Here is a 19,808-nt window from a genome sequence, read left to right as displayed (position 1 = left end):
ATTTTACTTTTCTTGATCTAGATAATAACAGATCTAAACTAAAGATTCCATTTTCTAGGCCTCTGCTCTAGTTTTGCCTTATTTATATCTTTTAGAGTGAACCAAATACAGTATTTTTGCTAAATGGACTTTTTGCTGTATTAATAAACATAACCCAATGCAAATGCATTCCTAATGAGCTGTTCATCTCAGTGGACGAATCCATAGCATCTTATATCATCTATTATGCAAGAAAGAAAAAAAAAATTATGGGGAAAACAAACTCAAATCACAAACACTAAAGCAATGAATAGTATATAATTATACATTACGCATCCATTGAATTCACATGTGACAACTGTTGAATGCGAGTCACAAAAAGATTTGAGAAATGCATATAAATTTGACCTGGAATCATGTCTCCACCACTGTCATCACATTCAATTCATGTATGCCTTTTAAACATAATACATTCTTAATGGTTTCCAAAGGCAACAGTCTCCAGAAGGCCTGGAGAAGAGATGTCTATTTAGACTATAAGTGTGAAGCTGTAAATATACCTGATGCATGTAAATAGCTCTAAATCGTGAGCATATATTAGATGGACTGCGCAGGAACGAGTGTTTGTAAGAACGTTATCTCAAGCGACGTCAGCGAGACTCACAGAGGTAACACTGACAGATCTCACAACATTAAAAAGTATAGAACACCAACGGTTTGCTAAAGTGTTCAGTGGTGAAAATACAAGTTTTATCAGCTGTTTATACAGTACTGTATCAAGTTAGTATTTTCACCAAAAGTTTTAAGCCAGTTATTTATATCCTTTGCTGTAGTGTGTCAGTGGGAAATACCAGTTCATGTTTCCAAACATTCCTTTTTGCTATTAATTGTAATAATCAATAAACAATAGATTTTTGTATGCATAAGGAGTCTGACAACAGCTGGTGCTCCACATGGAGAGAAACAGAAAGAACTGAGACAGACTAAATGAAACATACCGTCCAAGACGCCTGAAGAAACATACCTGCAAAGCTACAGTATTGTAAAATGTTTTAGGCACTTGTGTAAAAATGCTGTAAAATGAGGATTCTTACAAAAAGAATGTCATAAATAGATTTTATTTATCAATTAACTTTTATTAACTAAATCAAAGCATTATTTGGTGTGACCACCCTTTGTGTTTAAAACAGCTTTTGACGGTACACTTGCGCACTTTTTTCCTACTGACACACTACAACAAACAATCTAAATAAAACCATTGGCTTAAAACCTTTTTTGTTTATTTGGTGAAAATACTAACGTGCCTAAGACAAAACCAACATTTAAATCTTAATATTTTAATTAATATTATATACCTAGGCTAGTTCTGGCATGCAAATCTAGATGGTGCAGGCTGATAGGTCCTTAACTTATTTGGTAGTGATCACATGATTATCTACATAGCGCATCTGATTGGTTGCTGTTGCATCAGCGGTCAATGAGCTGCGGCTCGGCATTCAAATACTGGTTGCTGTTAGCAGTCTGCTGCGCGCTTTTAGAAATCCTCCACCAGCTCCACCTGTATAGATGTGCAACAGGGGTTAAACTAAAACTAATCCTAATCCTAGACCAGCAGTAGGCAGCTTCAACATGCAGTCGATTGAGCTAATTTGAGTGAAATCTCCAGAGAAATTTTTTTTTTGGGTCAAATTAATTTTTCCCTCATATTTTTATTTCCCTCATAAAAAAATAAAAAAATAATTAATTAATTTTTCCCTCATATTTGACGAGTCATTATAGGTGAGTACAGTACATCACTGCCCCCTAATGCCTGCCCCTGGCACATGACCCTGGCATCAGCTCAGCTGTCACAAACCAAGCAAGAAATAGATTCCTGGAGACGTAATTAGAAGTGCAAAGTTGTGAACGTCTATCTTCCCCAATGCTCTGCCCTACATTTAGCACGAGGAGTGAAACTCCTGAGGGTTTTGTAAAGTGAGAGTCGTGTCAGTACACTGAGCTGGCAGACTGATGGTGTCGAGATGGAGTGAGTTACACCCTTAATGAGGATGAGAGATCAGGGAAAGGAACCCGAACACCTTTTGGCACTGCTGCATCTGTTGCAATCATCTCTCTGTCTCTCCCCAATCGCATATGACAATTACGTCCCACGTTTAAACCAGACTCAGTTGTCACCAGTTATGTGTTTGAGACCTAGGAAGACAAGCTAAAAAAAAAAAAAAAAACACAAAAGGAGAAGGTACAGTGGGTACGGAAAGTATTCAGACCCCCTTACATTTTTCACTCTTTGTTATATTGCAGCCATTTGCTAAAATCATTTAAGTTAATTTTTTTTCCTCATTATTGTACACACAGCACCCCATATTGACAGAAAAACACAGAATTGTTGACATTTTTGCACATTTATTAAAAAAGAAAAACTGAAATATCACATAGTCCTAAGTATTCAGACCCTTTGCTGTGACACTCAGGTGCTGTCCATTTCTTCTGATCATCCTTGAGATGGTTCTACACCTTCATTTGAGTCCAGCTGTGTTTGATTATACTGATTGGACTTGATTAGGAAAGCCACACACCTGTCTATATAAGACCTTACAGCTCACAGTGCATGTCAGAGCAAATGAGAATCATGAGGTCAAAGGAACTGCCTGAAGAGCTCAGAGACAGAATTGTGGCAAGGCACAGATCTGGCCAAGGTTACAAAAAAATTCTGCACTTAAGGTTCCTAAGAGCACAGTGGCCTCCATAATCCTTAAATGGAAGACGTTTGGGACGACCAGAACCCTTCCTAGAGCTGGCCGCCCGGCCAAACTGAGCTATCAGGGGAGAAGAGCCTTGGTGAGAGAGGTAAAGAAGAACCCAAAGATCACTGTGGCTGAGCTCCAGAGAAGCAGTCGGGAGATGGGAGAAAGTTGTAGTAAGTCAACCATCACTGCAGCCATCCACCAGTCGGGGCTTTATGGCAGAGTGGCCCGACGGAAGCCTCTCCTCAGTGCAAGACACATGAAAGCCCGCATGGAGTTTGCTAAAAAACACCTGAAGGACTCCAAGATGGTGATAAATAAGATTCTCTGGTCTGATGAGACCAAGATAGAACTTTTTGGCCTTAATTCTAAGCGGTATGTGTGGAGAAAACCAGGCACTGCTCATCACCTGTCCAATACAGTCTCAACAGTGAAGCATGGTGGTGGCAGCATCATGCTGTGGGGGTGTTTTTCAGCTGCAGGGACAGGACGACTGGTTGCAATCGAGAGAAAGATGAATGCGGCCAAGTACAGGGATATCCTGGACGAAAACCTTCTCCAGAGTGCTCTGGACCTCAGACTGGGCCGAAGGTTCACCTTCCAATAAGACAATGACCCTAAGCACACAGCTAAAATAACGAAGGAGTGGCTTCACAACAACTCAGTGACTGTTCTTGAATGGCCCAGCCAGAGCCCTGACTTAAACCCAATTGACCCTTCGCAGGGAGCTTGATTGACAGGTGATCTGACCAATCATACTTCGCCATCCGCCATTTTGTCCGACAAAGCAGTCAGGAGAGTTAGTAGATTAACATGGGAGGATTTGAACTTGAAAAACGGAGTGTACTGACGCCTTTCCGTGGTTAAAACAACATTCCTTCTTATGTTTATTCATGTTTATTTGAGGCTATAAATTAACTAGAAGGAAGAGATGATCGGTTCACGAGCAGCTTTAACTGATGCTCTACAGCGATCTGTCACGACACATTAAAGAGCCACAAGACGGTATTTATTGTTTAAATTTCTTTTAAAAAATGACCAAATTTGAAAGGTGAGACTTTGTTTAATATGTTTAATATCAAACGTAACCGAAAAGTAACCTGGTCAGTCCTGTCTGTCAGCGTGTTGTCAGTCTCCTCTCTGCTCCTCGATGTATTTTTCACTGCGTGAGAACATGGTGTGGCGTGAGAATGGCGTAGCTTGTCGGACATAGCGACAGTAACTAAGGGGGGCGGGTCTTTGCGAACGGTCAATTGAGCATCTCTGGAGAGACCTGAAAATGGCTGTCCACCAACGTTTACCATCCAACCTGACAGAACTGGAGAGGATCTGTAAGGAGGAATGGCAGAGGTTACCCAAATCCAGGTGTGAAAAACTTGTTGCATCTTTCCCAAAAAGACTCATGGCTGTATTAGATCAAAAGGGTGCTTCTACTAAATACTGAGCAAAGGGTCTGAATACTTAGGACCATGTGATATTTCAGTTTTTCTTTTTTAATAAATGTGCAAAAATGTCAACAATTCTGTGTTTTTCTGTCAATACGGGTTGCTGTGTGTACAATGAGGGAAAAAAAATAACTTAAATGATTTTAGCAAATGGCTGCAATATAACAAAGAGTGAAAAATTTAAGGGGGTCTGAATACTTTCCGTACCCACTGTATATGTGCATGAGATGACTCCGAAATGTAACTACAAAAAAACAAAACAAAAACAAGGATGTAATATAAAGACACTATTATCAGAGGAAATGAAAGACTCCAGGGATTGTTGCATGGGGCGGCAATTGTTTCACAGCTGGTGCCTGCGTTAGAACAATAATCCAGCTCATATTCTAGTGTGATTCAGAACAACAGGATCTCTCCAGAATCCCCCAAAGGGCCTTACAAAAACCTACTAAATCTGCCTTTTTATCATCTTTTTTTTTTTGGGGGGGTGGAACAAACAAGAGACTTTGTATGCGGTTTGATATAGCATCTCCACAATCCAATATACTATCTATCCATCTATTTGTCTGTCTGTCTGTCTATCTATCTTCTTAGAAAAAAAGACAGTAAATGGATATTTTCAAGGAATTATTAATTGATCTTTAAGAAAAAGTTCATTATTTGTATCACTTACTTGCCCTCGTGTCATTCCAAACCTGTATGACTGCTTTCTTCTGTGGAAAACAAAACATTCAAATTGAATTCAAATCCATTTGGGTGAACTCCGTATGATACGGCAATGGTTTTTACTGACATTTTTGGGTAAACTCTAGGTTAATTCATTTTTATTCCTGACAAACAGACCTTAGTAGTGTAATCTCACAATCTTCTCACGTCTCTTTTAGAGTTTCAGAGATCTCAACATCTCAAAATGTGATAATATTGTCCAAGAGACCAAAGTCTGCCATAAAAAAAAAAAAAAAAAAAAAAAAAAAAAACACAATTTCAATATTAACATTTTTCACAAAAATATCTCAGGAAATTCTTCTGAACAATGCTATTCACATTCATTTTACAAATTATAAGATAAATTAAAATATTCTAATTTGTAAGCCAATTTCCGCCACATAAGAAAAAAATATATCATATTCTGGTCATAGAGTATATACAGCCTGTTCTCATCCCAAGGCGTTATATACTGACGCTTTTGACATTTCGTCTACATCGAACGCACATGGCACCCTTTAGCGTCAATATGAGACGCAGATAGATATGGGCCAGAAGGCGCCTCCTAGCGGTCTAACCCTACCCCAGACCTAAACCTACCCATAACCGAACAAAGCTCTGTGCGTGTCATATTGATGCTAAAGGGTACCATGTGCGTTCGATGTAGACGAAATATCAAAAGCGTCAGTATATGACGCCCTAGGATGATGTATGCATGACAAAAAGTCAAAATTATGACATGCTAAGTCAAAATTAAGAGATGAAAAATCTAAATTATGATTTAAATAGTCAAAATTATGAATTAAAAAGTCAAAATTATGATTTAAAAAGTCAAAATTATGAATTAAAAAGTCAAAATTATGATTTAAAAAGTCAAAATTATGACTTAAGTACTCGCAAATAATAATAATAAAAAAAAACACACACACACCAAGTAACAAATTAAACATGAATTTTTGAAGTAGAAAATCTGAAAAAGTATTTTCTATGTATTATGTATTACAGTTTAGAAGAATATCGTATTCCCAGATAAGAGAACTAGGCATCAGAACCTGCCATTTTTTTCCTCTCCATCCTTTTGTGAGTGTTTCATTTTAGTCTCAAAGCAAATGAGAGCAAATGAATCTCACAGATAACAGTGTATGCTAATCAGTCCAGCTTGATTTGGGTTCTCCACATGAAAATTAGGGTCCACTAGGTGTGTAATTAATTTCACATGAAAGTGATTCTGCAGGCTCATACATCACAGTAAAGCCACTCCACTGATAAAAATGATCTTTGTGGTGAAGTAAATACTACAGAAAAAACAATGTAATTTACATGAAAAAGTTAGTTCAGGCAAGAATTTACAAAACGAAGTAAATTCTATATTAGTACTCAATTCAAGCGTGTAGAAATGAAAGTGTAAATATCAGCGTTATAAAATTAAGTAAAATTACTCAACTTTTCTGATACTGGTGTTCCCATCATGCACTGGGCCTTGAACAATTAATGAGGTTGATTTTTCACTGTTATCCAGCTGTATTTACACTGTTTTATTATTGCTTTTGTTGTTAGGATTAGTGACTTGCCATTTTGTGACATTTGGAGTTTATTTTCCACTCAAAATGACACATTCAAACACAAAAATGATCCATCAAATGTTACCGTCATTGTGTATTGTCTACCAAGTATTGAGGTCTCTCCGTTCACCATTTGTAACACCATTTGTAACTCTTACTATTGTATTGATTATGCTTTTACTAGCCAAGTTAAAATTACTTATTTCCTTTGTTACTTTCACTTAACTTAGTTAAGTAGAGTTTACTTAATTCCGTATGTGAAATGTACATAAAAGTATGCATGTGAAATGTACTTAAAAAATATTTATGCAAAACTTGCCAAAGAAAAATTAAGATAATTTTACGTTTTTTTTCAGTGTGGGTTAGCCGGGTTAATGTGTGCTGTGTCTATTCATTGAGTTTCTAGTTAGGATGAAACTTTTAAAAGATGTACAATTAAGCAGAATCTTTCTAAGGGTCTAAATAAGTTGTTTTTGTGGGTTTTTTTCTTCATCACAGGTGAACTACATCAACCTCAGCATCACAATTGACATTTCCAAATAACACGCAGTGTAAATAAATCAAGGATGATTTGGAATACCACATCAAATCCTTAATTCAACTGTGTTCAGTAGTTCTATGCTGATAGTGGGTTTCTTTAACATTAAATTAAACTGCTCAAATACCCTATGAAGTGGTAACTTAACTGAATTGAGTCAAATTACACGTCAAAGTTCTAAAGCAATATTTTTTTAAACATTGAACAAGAAATAAAGAAGCCATCGTGTGCAGTGGAAGCGCAACGAAGATAAAACGGTTATATTATCTAATAAAATATTCACCTACATTAGCATATTTGCAACCAAAGCTCCGCTCTTCACCTCAGTGGAAAAGCTAAAAACAGAAATTCATCTAAATCCACATTCACAAAGAACATTTAACTCTAACAACTCTCACGCTTTTCTCATCTGGTTAAAAACATATAGAATAACTGGTGGTAACACTTAACAATAAGGTTCATTAGTTAACATTAGTTTACTACCTTATATTAATGTCAACATTTAATAGATTATTAAAATCAAAGGTTGTATTTGTTAACATTATTTAATGCACAGTGAGAACAAACAATGAACAGTTGTTTATTAACTAACATTAACAAAGATTAATAAATACTGTAACAAATGTATTGCTCATTGTAAGTTCATGTTAGTTAATACATTAATGTTAACTAATGAACCTTATTGTAAAGTGTTACCGGATAACTTACAGTATATCATCTCTTCCCATTCAGTCCCATGCAAAGCATGTTGAAAACTGGGAATCCCCTGATCAAACAAATGAAATGTATTCATGAAGTCTCAATGCAAAACAAACACATTTTGTTTACCATATTTAAATAATTTTATGCAATTCAATTAAGTTGCAACAAACATTCAAGAGCGGTGCTGCATGACTCATTTTAAACAAGTAAACAAGCAGCAACTCCAATTTCCATTTTCAAAATGAGCCATCAATAAATGGAGTGAAGATATCAAATAAAAAAGGCTGCTGTCATTAACCGTGCTTTAACATGATGCTGTGTTTGAGAAACACACTCTGTAGTTTCTAAGAGATCCCTGAGATTCATCCTCCCACGACTACGAATGTAATTTTAGTTATGCAGCTAGAGAAAATAACAGCAAGTGAGATTTATCAAGACGCTGCCCACGGTGATGGCTCCTCGATTCTGATGAGACAGAAGACTGCTTGATGAAGTGTGTTGTCAGAGGAGGAGAGGAATACCAATTAATGATGGGACTCACCGTCAGAGGTGGTCCACATGAGACTGAATACCTCAAATAAAACTCGATTGCTGAAATGCTCTAGATGTCCCATCACAATCATCCTCTGCCCAGTGTGTTCCTGTTAGTTGCAATGAAAGAAGATAGAGGTGTTCAAAAAACAGTTTATAGGAAATGAATGATTATTTATGATGAGACTATTTCAGATTATATGGGTGAATAAAAGGAAATACATTTCTAATATATATATATATTAGGGCTGGGTAAAAAATATCGATTTCTCGATTTTAATCGATTCTCATTTTTACGAAACGATCGATTCTTAAATCTTAAGAATCGATTAGTCATCCTGTTTTCAGTTGATGTATGAATGTAACATTGTTGCGCGCATGATGCGCATCCCATCCAACAAATCGCAATAATCTTTGTGCTTTGTTATTATTGATATGAAACAAAGTCTCAGATTTCAAATTACGTCCATTTTCTTACGAAATTCAAAAACATAACCTACCGGTTTTGGCGCTGTTCGTGAGATCGCTCTGGCGCACCTGGAAGAGACGCACATGACCTTCTCTTCCGCCTTAATAATAGCAGTTACCGCGCGAAATAAACATGAATGAGCATCTGAAAGTATGTTAAAAGGTAGAGTACAATTTATAGAAGTATGTATCATGTCACATGGAATCGCTCAATCAGTGTTTCAACCGTGGAAAGACGTTAGTAAACAGTGTCACGTCACATTTACCTCAGAAAAAACATATCCAGTGACCATAAACTGGTTAGTCAGCTTGAAAAATTTACTCTAGAGAAGAGCATTTTGATAATATGCACCATATTACATATTCATTATAATTTTTAATGTTCTTCAATATTTAACGCATGTTTGAATAAATCTGGAAAGTTTTTTATGACAGCCACCATTTAAATTTTTATATAATTTCATATAACTTTATTATTATAAAAATAAATAAGTGTATTTTAAGTGTTTGTATGCAAATCAGTTAATTTTTACCTTCAATATTATAGTAGGCCAATGAAGCCTATAGGCTACAAGTAGTTAAGAGATTTGTTTTCCTTGAGAAAATTTGCAATGTATTGTACCTGATATCCAAAATAATCGATATTGAGTAGAATCGAATCGAAATCGAATCGAATTGCAAGCTTGTGAATCGAATTGTGAAATTTGTGTCAATACCCAGCCCTAATATATATATATATACACACTTTTAGACTGAATTGTCATAACACGACAAAGACAGTTTCTGTTTGATCTGATGATATATTGAGAAATTAAAGGGCTGTTTTGCTTCTACGCACTGGGAACTTTTTCATGATGAGATGGACATTGAGGTTGCTACAGAAACTATAACTGACTATGTTAACTTTTGTGTGGACACAGTTGTGGAGAAGAAAACTGTAACTGTATCTCCTAATAACAAAAGTTATATAACAATATAAGTTAAGGAGTGTTTAAATAGGAAGAAGTTGGCTTTTATTAATCAAGACAAAATTTAACTAAAATCAGTCCGAAAGGAATTCAATTTATTACTAAAGGGGGCAAGGAAAAACAGAGAGATACTAAACTTTACTTCAGTTTAGTATCTCAAAACTTTAATTCAGGTGATTCCAAAAGATTGTGGGATGCGATGAAAGTAGTAACTAAAATGGCAGCCCCTTGAAAAAGGCTTGCAACTAGCAATGACCAACAAAGAGCAAATTACCTTAATGTTGTTTTTTTTTTCTTAGGTTTGAGTCACCGGTGGAGCAAATGTGGACCATATTATGTAATATGTAATATGGGGCTAGAGGTAGCCCCACACAGAGTAAGCCCGCTATATGTACTAAAAAAACTTCCACTTTGTGGAAGAAATCTATAATTACACCTGTTCCCAAGAAAGTTTGCCCAGTTGAGAATTGTGATTTTAGACCTGTGGCTTTGACTTCAAATGTTATGAAATGCTTTGAAAGACTTGTTGTAATTGTCTTAAAGGATCAGGTTAAATCATTCCTTGACCCATTTCAGTTTGCATGTAAGGTTGGACAGTATTTTTCTGATGTTGACAGGTTTTTTGGCTGGTGTGACACTAATTTGTTGATTTTAAATGAAATGAAGACTGTTGAAATTATTTTTGATCCTGGATCTGTGGGGGACCATAGCCCTGTAATAATACACGGTTCTTCATATTAATACTTAGGAGTTTATGTGGACAATTCATTATGGTCTTCTCACATCAACACTCTTTGTTCTAGATTGCAGCAGAAGCTATATTTCCTGCGGTTAAAAGGTTTTTTTACAGTCTATGGTTAAAAGTGTTTGGAGTGAACCAGAGGATCTTGTTTCTTTTAATCTTCTAAGCTTAATAAGATATGGCATCACTGCATGGTATGTAAATCTGACTGTTCAATCAAAATCAAAACTAGCACGACTGGTGCATACTGCTCAAAAAATTATAGGGTGGGAGGAAAAACGAACCATACAAGAGTTGTACGAGGCATCTATTCAGGGTCTTGATGTGTAAGTCTAATTGTTATGAAAACTATTTTTAAATAGAGATTTTCAAAATTGATGTAGGATGCTGCTAGTTTTTATTATTGGAATGTTGTTATATTCTAATTACTGTATGCTATGTACAGTGTTGTGTGTGATCGAAGTTGTGTACTGGCCGTGTCATGTTGTCCAAGACAAATTTCCCAGGAATGGGACAATATATATATATATTATTATTTTTTTCAGCATGCACAAACACTTTTAAATTGTTGACCGAGAAGAAACGTGTTAAAAAAGAAATTACAAGCTTTTTCATTAAATTCATTAGTCTACTTTAGACATTCTACTAGCTATAAGTAGCTTTCCAACTATATGACAACTAACTCTCATTAGAGTATCAGTAGACCGTCTGCTTATATCTGCTAACACTATTTTGATGCTCCCCAACAGACATTCAACTGATTATAACTAACTTTGCAAGTACCTCAAATGATACGAACCTTATCCTAACAGTCTACTAATACTCTAATGAGAGTTAGATGACATGTTGTTGCAAATTATTGAGAGTTAGTTGACATGTAGTTGCAAAATTATTTTAAGACAAGTCATTTAACTCGGCGGCCATCTTTGAAACGCCTCTCGGGCATGCAAGTGCAGCTCCTATCTCTTTAAATGGGGAAACATCAAATTCTCCAAAACTGTTCACCAAGCTTATGATTAAATTTCATATTTGAAATCACCAATGAAATCTGACAAGAGCTGTCTCATCAATTTTGTTTCTAAACGCTCGAATCATGACAGAAAACAAAAATTTTCAAGCTGGATCAAACAGTGGACTGTTTCTAACTGCAGTGATGCAAAGACTTTACCAATCAGAGATTGGTTCTTATTTAGAAGGCGAGACTTATTCCGCCATATTGAGCGTTGCACTTTTCCCCATTCAAAACAATACGAGTGAGGCACCTTGTGTTATTCGATAGTCTTTGTTTATAGTTAGTGGAATGTCTAAAGTGGCCAATAAAATAAAGTGTAACCTAAAAGGCTACATCTTTCACACCTAATGCGCTTAAGAAATGTTTTTTGCTAATTTAATCATGCTTTCAACATTTAAATAATGCGCATGTGTAGAATTACAAGATTTGCTTAAACATCAGCAAAAAAATAAAAAAGATAAAGACAACTAGTTGTCCAGTTCAGAGAATATGGGTTTGACTCTTGTTGCATGTTAATACAGACAGTATTTGAGACACTACTGTAAGTTGCTGCTTGAATGGGACATTTCGAGACTCACACTTGTAAGTAAACGCGGTGGTCAATCCCAAACACTTACAGTGTGAACGTAGCCAGTATTCTAGACGCTACTGTAAGTTGCTGTTTGAATGGGACATTTCGAGACTCACCTGTAAGTAGATGCGGTCAATCCCAAAAACCAACAGTGTGAACGCAGTCCTAGTAATCCGGTTCTGTTCACACAGCGCAGGGTTTCCCAGAATGCGGTTGTGAGTCCTGAAAATTTGCGGGTGTGAGTTAGGTTATAGAATGCGGTTGTCACATCTGTAAACAACTGAACTGTGTGTGAACATACCTGTATTAAGCATTCAAATACAGGACTGAAAACTGTATTCTGTTGCTGTGTGAATGTGGCCATATTCCTACCCTACGAGATGTTTCTGGTCCCCAAGACGTGAAACTGCCACCCTGTGAAAGGACACCAGTGGAATGACAATCCGCTCCTTATGTCTTGCTCCCCTGGCAGTCGTGTACTAATGATAACTACAAGATGGAAAGTCTCAGATCAGAATAGTGTTGCAAATGGAACTGCTGGAGTGTGACTCTTGATCCTTTCCCTTTGAAAAGCAAATTCCCTATGGGACAGCGGCATAGATGAGAACTCATAATCACCAGGAGACGGGGCGATATAGATCAGACAGGTCTTGAAGAAAAATCAGGCAGGTTTGGGGTCTATTGACAGCCTGATCTACGTTTTCACACCGCTAATGTCTCGGTAAAGCTCTCTCTATGGCAAATGCCACCAGTTCAAATTTCATATCAGCAAAAGGGCGGCCTCTGTAAATATTAACATTTCTGCAAAAGTCATGGTGTGAATTAATAAAGGACATTGAAATTTATCCAGTGGGAATTCTTTGATTGGTAAAAATTAGAAATATCTTGCAGCCTGATTTTAACAAGTTTCTGGCTTACGCAATGAAAACCGGAGTAAGAATAATGACCCGCAGGAACTCTTGTACAAAAGTATCCTTTTTACTTAAGCTTCTCACGTCAGGCTTTTATTCCATTTTATGCCTGGCATCAGCCAGGGGAGAAATACACAGGACCAAAGAGCATCCATGAGTTATGAACGCTCCAACCACTGTGCAGAAATATTAAACTCTATTGGAAACTATTCAATAATTAAATACATGAACGAAATCTAAGCAATCCCACTGCAAGAGTGATTACTGCTCGCAATTCACGCATGGAAGAAAATCAATGGTCCCTCAGAACCATCACTGGCTTATTCATTTATAATGCAAATGGCTTTATTCAACTGAATGAACACATAAACAAACAGAGAGAAGAATTCCCTGAGATTTATCAGGACAGGGATCCAAAAAAAAATCCGGTAACTTTGTGAGATTGGAATTACACTGCATGAAGAACCTATTATTAGGATCATTGCACAGGGACGATGAAGAAATCCCAAGGGCTTTACAGTATATTTAATTCATTTTACACTCTGCATAATGATTTCACTTAAGTGTAGGCCTATAGTCATATGTTCCCTAAAAGGACACATATTGCTGCATAGGAACTACAATGATTGTCTGACCCATCAAGCATGTAAACTCACATGCTTGCGGTGGTTGTAGTCCTAATCTAGCAATTTGCATAAAAAAAAAAAGGAAAAAAAAAGACAGTGACTTTAAAATTCACGTTTGAGGTCTGACCGTGTATAATTTAAGTTGTACAGCAAAATATGTCACTTTATAGCTGCAGTCCGTAACTTTTTGTGTGTTCAAAATTTACAAAATGTATATAAGCGAGTAGGCCTACATCTTGAATCAATTTTTAAACCGTGTTTTTGTCTCATCCTGAATCACTACGGTACACCTATAATAAGTGTTTGCATTCAGACTATTGTAGACTGATAAACAGCATAGATATAAACAGAGTAGTTTGGTGTGGTTAAGGACCCCATCTTAGGACCCCAGTAGTATGCCTGATCTAAAGCTGTTCTTGCGATTCTTAATGTAATCAATCAAACTTTAATTAATGGAATAATCTTTTATTTTTATCCTGATTATTTATATAGTTAAGTGAAAGAGACTGTAGATGGTTCGCACTCTGAAAAACTAGACAAAGTCTTTAGCAAAAATAATCAATTATTTTAATAGAGCAAGAGCAGATGTTTCAGCCATCCAGCTATTCTCAATGCTCATCTATATAGCATAGCTGGATGGCTGAAACGTCTGCTCTTGCTCTATTAAAATAATTTATTCTTTTTGCTAAAGACTTTGTCTAGTTTTTCAGAGTGCGAACCATCTACAGTCTCTTCTACGTTTTATTGGTTTTCACGCACCTGGACTTACAACTAGCCTTCATCTGAGCGCAACAATATTTCCTTGTCTTCTATAGTTAAGTGAAAGAAATTGCATTTTTAGGTATGATTTGCGACATGTTAATAAGGCATACATTTTTTTTTTTTTTTTTAATTACAAGTATGTTATAATTAATGCTTAAACAGAATTATGCTTGTATCATATTTGTTATCAAAGTTTTTTATTGAAAAATATTGTAGAAGATTAAAAAACGTTATCTCTAATCATTTCGTATAGCTGTATGCTACTATCTAAGCTAACTAAAAAACACTAAGAACGAGAAATGTTTAATTTCACAGTCTATAGCTTAGGTTATATACTAGTATATGAAACATAATTTAAAAGACAAAAATGCTAATTCTCTTCTAGGTTTTAAGACACAGTAGTTTTAAAACTACAAACTTAACAACTAGCCAATCATGCTAGGTTAATATTAATGTACGTGGTGTATTGAAGTACAGTGATTTTAAACCTTCAGAAATGAAGTTAAAGTTATTCGTATAGAATGTTTACTGTTATATTTTTGTACATTTGGATATACTTTAAGAAGTATAAAATGGATGTACTGACAGCATCTATGTAAACTTATTTACGTATACAGCTTTCTTTATATTATATTTAAATGATAAATGTGTGATCTTCAGTGTCACATGACCCTTCAGATTTGATGCTTGATAATTATCAATGCTGCTTAATATATATATTAAGTTATTATCTCGTACTGACACCAAACTTTTAAATGGTAGTTTTCAACATACATATATATATATATATATATATATATATATATATATATATATATATATATATATATATATATATATATATATATATATATATATATATACACTGCTCAAAAAAATAAAGGGAACACTTAAACAACACAATGTAACTCCAAGTCAATCACACTTCTGTGAAATCAAACTGTCCACTTAGGAAGCAACACTGATTGACAATCAATTTCACATGCTGTTGTGCAAATGGAATAGACAATAGGTGGAAATTATAGGCAATTAGCAAGACACCCCCAATAAAGGAGTGGTTCTGCAGGTGGTGACCACAGACCACTTCTCAGTTCCTATGCTTTCTGGCTGATGTTTTGGTCACTTTTGAATGCTGGCGGTGCTTTCACTCTAGTGGTAGCATGAGACGGAGTCTACAACCCACACAAGTGGCTCAGGTAGTGCAGCTCATCCAGAATGGCACATCAATGCAAGCTGTGGCAAGAAGGTTTGCTGTGTTTGTCAGCGTAGTGTCCAGAGCATGGAGGTGCTACCAGGAGACAGGCCAGTACATCAGGAGACGTGGAGGAGGCCGTAGGAGGGCAACAACCCAGCAGCAGGACCGCTACTTCCGACTTTGTGCAAGGAGGAGCAGGAGGAACACTGCCAGAGCCCTGTAAAATGACCTCCAGCAGGCCACAAATGTGCATGTGTCTGCTCAAACGGTCAGAAACAGACTCCATGAGGGTGGTATGAGGGCCTGACGTCCACAGGTGGGGGTTGTGCTTACAGCCCAACACCGTGCAGGACGCTTGGCATTTGCCATAGAACACCAAGATTGGCAAATTCGCCACTGGCACCCTGTGCTCTTCACAGATGTTGCAGGCAGCAGAACGTTCTCCACGGCGTCTCCAGACTCTGTCACGTCTGTCACATGTGCTCAGTGTGAACCTGCTTTCATCTGTGAAGAGCACAGGGTGCCAGTGGCGAATTTGCCAATCTTGGTGTTCTATGGCAAATGCCAAGCGTCCTGCACGGTGTTGGGCTGTAAGCACAACCCCCACCTGTGGACGTCGGGCCCTCATACCACCCTCATGGAGTCTGTTTCTGACCGTTTGAGCAGACACATGCACATTTGTGGCCTGCTGGAGGTCATTTTACAGGGCTCTGGCAGTGTTCCTCCTGCTCCTCCTTGCACAAAGTCGGAAGTAGCGGTCCTCCTGCTGGGTTGTTGCCCTCCTACGGCCTCCTCCACGTCTCCTGATGTACTGGCCTGTCTCCTGGTAGCACCTCCATGCTCTGGACACTACGCTGACAAACACAGCAAACCTTCTTGCCACAGCTTGCATTGATGTGCCATTCTGGATGAGCTGCACTACCTGAGCCACTTGTGTGGGTTGTAGACTCCGTCTCATGCTACCACTAGAGTGAAAGCACCGCCAGCATTCAAAAGTGACCAAAACATCAGCCAGAAAGCATAGGAACTGAGAAGTGGTCTGTGGTCACCACCTGCAGAACCACTCCTTTATTGGGGGTGTCTTGCTAATTGCCTATAATTTCCACCTATTGTCTATTATATTTGCACAACAGCATGTGAAATTGATTGTCAATCAGTGTTGCTTCCTAAGTGGACAGTTTGATTTCACAGAAGTGCGATTGACTTGGAGTTACATTGTGTTGTTTAAGTGTTCCCTTTATTTTTTTGAGCAGTGTATATATATATATTTACTTTCAAAACGACTTAAATACGGCACCAGAAATCACACAGAACAGAATGAAACTTATAATTTCAAATTATGTAAATGCATCAAATAAATGATTGCACTGAACATACTATAATGTCATTGATTAATGCAACAACAAAAAATCTATTAATTTCATGAATTCAATATTCTATGATCCTTAAATAATTTGTAAACATTTATGTAAATACTTACGATTACTAATGAGATCATATTGCTTTTGCCATTTTATAAATGTGGTCTGATTCACAACATGCATTAAAAATCACCCATTAACTGGTAAAATCATTGCAATGCATGGCCTCTTGTGGCTTATTGCTTTAATATGTAAAAACTCATTAGGCGGTCGGCTCAATAACCTCATGCAACAAAAAAACTCTGGCCAAGATAACCTCGGGTCAAAATCCTATTTTTAAATGACTACTTTACACTATTCCATTTGATTATTCAATATGCCCCTGAGCTTTACCATTTAAATGCTATAAATTATTACAGATCCTTGTCATATATCATGACTTTGAGCTAACTTATCTCGGTGAGCTTACAGACCGAACACATTTAAGACTCACCCAGCGCCTCACAGCTGGTGAACTATCCACAATTTCAGACCTGGATGAGCCTGTGATTGGAACACGTGCTGTCAGCACATCTTGAAAGACAATTTTTTGAACAGTCTGCGGATGAAATATATGCCTCCCTCCTCAGCTGGCATTTCTGAACTCAGAGACACATAATTAATGATGTCACTCATTGGGAATTGCACCAACAGCATGCTGGGATACATTGAGTCAGAGCCGAGTGTGCTCTCCTCGTTGTGTCCAAGCCATTAAGGGTTGTCACCACAGTTAGGAAGAGATATGACCATAGTTTCCCACCCTCGATATGTGTCCATGTGTGCATGTTATTTCCCTGCAGGGCTTTATTGCTGTGGGTATAGAGAGGAAGGCACACACATAAAAATGAGCTATACTTTTATGCCCCGGTAAGCCCCCCTTCCCCCAATCCAGGGGCTTCTATATTACACCCACTCAAACAAACTCCTCATCCCAGTTTAATAAGGCCAGAGAGCACATATTTACTGAAATGAGAAACTCCCAAAGAGAGCAACATCTCTTATGTGCACAGAAATTACCAGTTATATGAAACGCTAAAAGGGTTTTGAATCCTTGCATTCCCAATGAGCAATCAGGGCTGGATTATGAATTCATGGAAGAAGAAAAAATAAGACAAAATATAAGTTTGGAGTAAAGTTTAATGAAACTTAAACTTTAAGTTTAAGTTTCATTATCCTGGAAGAAAACTTGCATCCTTCTGCTCTGACAATGTTCCCCAACTCGTTTTTTTCCCCCCACAGAAAAATGCTCCATGTCACACAGCCAGGCCAATCAAAGTGTGGATGGAGGACACTGTCATGGTCAGCCCAAACTCTAGACTTGAACCCTACTGAAAACTTCTGGAAGCCCTCAAACAAACATTTTGTGCCAGGAGTGGCATAAAGTCACCCAACAGCAATGTGAAAGACTGGTAGAGAATATGTCAAGATGCATGAAATCTATGAGGGTTATTCCACCAAATATTGATTTCTTAACTCTTCTGAAGTTGAAACGTCAGTATCTTGTTGTTTAAAAATTAATATAAACTTTGCATTATTCAAAGTCTGAATGTTTTTTGTTATTTTGACCAGTTGTCATTTTCTGCAAATAAATGCTCTAACTGACAATGTTTTTACGTGCAATTTAGAAAATGGTGTCAGTAGTTAAGGGAATGAAACAAAATGTAAATTTTACTCAAACACATACATATAAATAGTAAATCCAGAGAAACTGCTAATTTTACAGAAAAAAAAAAAAAAAAACTGTAATCCTTTTTTAATGTAACAAGCACCTCAAGGTTTTCTGGCAAAAACAAGTATTTCAGAATGCAAAAGTAAAATATTGTGGTAATTATATGTATTATATGTGGTGTAAATTTACATTCATTAAATTTATATATTAAAATTTCATCTTACCTTTTGGATTTTAAGATGTCAGAAACCAAACAGTTAATGTTGACTTCCATAGTATTTTTTTTTACCTCCATACTATGGAAGTCAATGCGGCTCCATCAACTGTAAGGTTACCGACATTCTTCAAAATATATTTTGTGTTCAGCAGAAGAAAGAAATTCATAGAAGTTTGGAACAACTTGAGGGTGAGTAAATGATGACAGATTTTTTTGGGGTGAACTATCCTTTAACTATACTATCATGGGGTTATTTATTTATGATATTGTTAAAGAAGTTTTTTTTTTTTTTCCCTCAAACAATTTTATTAAGAAACAAACATAAAAAAAAAAAAACAATATTCTTAAGAATTACAACAAAAATCCAAATTTGAGATGTGTGGGCCACTCTCTCTCTCTGCTCACCTTAAACATCATCTTCTTCAGCTCTCCAAGCCCCACCAATCAAATCCTGACCCGTCCACTGCCTCTGTTCTGCTTATCGCCCTCAGACAGTGAAGAAGAGAAAAAAGAACTTTGACTCTGGTCAAAAGCGGATAATTCACTGCAGGACCGAAAAAGACCGAGGGTCACAAAATCTGTAATGGAGGAGCGAAGGAAATTAACAGTCTCTTGAATAGCTAGAGGAGAAGATCTAACGATCCAGGCTTCAACAGTAGACTACAAGTATGCAATCAGCCATTATTGATTGCTTTCTAAAATAGCTGAAAGTTTGAGTATTTTTGGATGTCCAAGAATGGCTGTTATAGATGGATTATGCGATCAGTGAGTGCAAATCTCAGCTATTCTGCATCAATATTTCATTTAGCAGTGTGAAGTAAACTCCTTTCTCAACGGAGATGAATTTTTCATGCATAAAGCTGTGTGTTTTAGATCATGTACATGAGCTGATATGGATGCATGCAGGTTTTTGGCAACATATCAGATTAAATGTGCTGCAAACGACCTAAAAAATTGTTTAAGCCACCCTGGATTAATATTTCATGTGTGAACATATGCTTCAAAGGGGGAAAACTGATTAGGTTGGCCGCTTGGGATGTTTTTCAAAGTAATCCATCTTG

At 36.8% G+C, this 19,808-nt stretch overlaps 1 long non-coding RNA gene across 1 annotated transcript; it reads right to left on the bottom strand.

Moving 5' to 3' along the window:
- Window positions 1-8,178: 8,178 nt before the first annotated feature.
- On the bottom strand, window positions 8,179-19,284 carry LOC307169040. Its single transcript, XR_013823028.1, has 4 exons — window positions 19,153-19,284; window positions 12,340-12,456; window positions 12,084-12,189; window positions 8,179-8,316 (listed from the first exon to the last, which is right to left on the bottom strand). It is a non-coding gene; the product is annotated as an uncharacterized lncRNA (long non-coding RNA).
- Window positions 19,285-19,808: the final 524 nt, after the last annotated feature.

This window comes from Squalius cephalus (assembly GCF_949319135.1).
Source record: "Squalius cephalus genome assembly, chromosome: 12".
NCBI lineage: Eukaryota > Metazoa > Chordata > Actinopteri > Cypriniformes > Leuciscidae > Squalius > Squalius cephalus.
This window is presented reverse-complemented; position numbering and strand designations above follow the sequence as displayed.